Genomic DNA, 1,905 nt, shown 5'->3' with positions numbered 1-1,905 from the left:
AAGGGGTAGTCAAAATCGACCAAACTGTCTCAGATGCTTTTAACTTAGAGAAGGGTGCACCTTATCTCCGATTTTATTCAATGTCTATGGAGAATACATTATAAGACGGGCTTGTGAAGACTGGAAAGGAGGCATCACCATAGGAGGCGTTAAGCTTTCAAATCTGCGCTATGCCGATGATACCACGCTTTTGGCAGCCAACGAATCTGAAATGGTGGAATTACTCAACAGGGTTGCTAATATTAGCTTGGAACTCGGCCTTTTAATTAACCACACGAAAACTAAGCTTATGGTGGTCGACCGCGCCAAAAGCTAACAATGACTGGGGCGCTGAATCTAGAACAGGTCGACAATTTCACCTATCTGGGGTCTAGTATCAGCAACATCGGGTCATGCGAGCTGGAAATCAGGCGTCGCATTGGAATGGCCAAAACTGCAAAGAGAAAAAGTGAAAAACAATAGTTGGATGAAACCTATAGGAAAAGTGAGAATATAACAAAAATGATAGGGAAAAAAAATTACATATTTCCATAGGCACTTGCAGTTTCGTCGGAAATCAAGATTAACAGTTTTTTACCCTTAAACACCCCCACTCCCTTCCATTTCCCGACCTCAGATCGCCCGTAATTTATTTTTCCTTTCATTTTTGTTATATTCTCTTTCTTGGCCCTACTATTATTTTATTTGGGTTTCAAAAATTATCGACCCTGGTGTATTATGCTTGTGTTGAGCACAAAATTTGTTCACTATTGCATATTGAAAAACCTTTTATTGTAAAATTCAACATTTTTCATTGATATAGGCAGCTTTTATTAGTTTCCAATTAAATTTGTCAAAATGACCATCATGGTAACGTTCTAGTATTGATCACGCAGTTGCCACAGCATGCGAGTTTTGTTCTTTTAATACCTAATAAGCCGTATTAGTAGTTGGAAATAACATAAGGTTTATGGGTCGAGGTTGTCAGCCAGCCTGCCTCCGTAGCTGACATTAATTATCATTACTTGTAAGACAATGTATCTTTAAAAAGTTCTACTGAGCTTCTTGCGCCCTTTCTTAGGCATATTTTCCAAATGGGCTTTAGATTTAATTTTTAATAAGATTTACGTCTTCATTCTCTAATCAATACATTTGAATGTCGCCAGCATTCCGGAGTTTCGGTTCGACAGCTCGGGAGAGGAAGTCTACTTCTGGACCGGCGTCGGGCCTCAGCCCTCCTCGCGCGGACTGATCATCCCCGACGAGGACGGATAGTGAGCACACAAATATACACACACACACACTTTTATGTATATTTTTGAAGACAAACATCAATCAATGATATGTTGGACGCCTCTAAGATGTAATAATGCCTGCATGGCATTACATCTTAGAGGCGTATTTGATGACAGTATTTGACCGCGTACAACGCAGAGCTCGGATTGTAAGAGATCCAGTGCTCTGTGATTTTGGCTAGATTACTTGACGTTGCGTAGAGACGTCACTTTATTGTATGTTTTCTACCGCATTTATGACGGGGCCCAGTGGGTAATATAGGCTATTTAGCCTGATTCCTGCCGCCGAATTCCAACTCGCCCGACACGCCACAAATTTGGATATCACGCCAACAATCTGGATGTGTGGCGGTCTTCTGCTGTGCGGTTTTCAAGGAACTTTCTTTCACATTAAACCAAATTATGGAATGAGCATCTGTCCATGGTTGCATTTTTCTTGCGGATCGACGATTCAGCGACAATAGATTATGTCGACATGAGGTCAATTATAACTCAATGTTAACTTAATATAACACATACAAATAAATAATGGGATTGTATTGGCGCAACGTGCCCGGCCAGTCATTATATTATAGGCTATAAGATTTATTTTACTACGCGACATGAATGTAGTCGTTAAATTTCAATTCAC

Source organism: Leptidea sinapis, chromosome 26, assembly GCF_905404315.1.
Source record: "Leptidea sinapis chromosome 26, ilLepSina1.1, whole genome shotgun sequence".
In the NCBI taxonomy this organism is placed as follows: domain Eukaryota; kingdom Metazoa; phylum Arthropoda; class Insecta; order Lepidoptera; family Pieridae; genus Leptidea; species Leptidea sinapis.
This window is presented reverse-complemented; position numbering follows the sequence as displayed.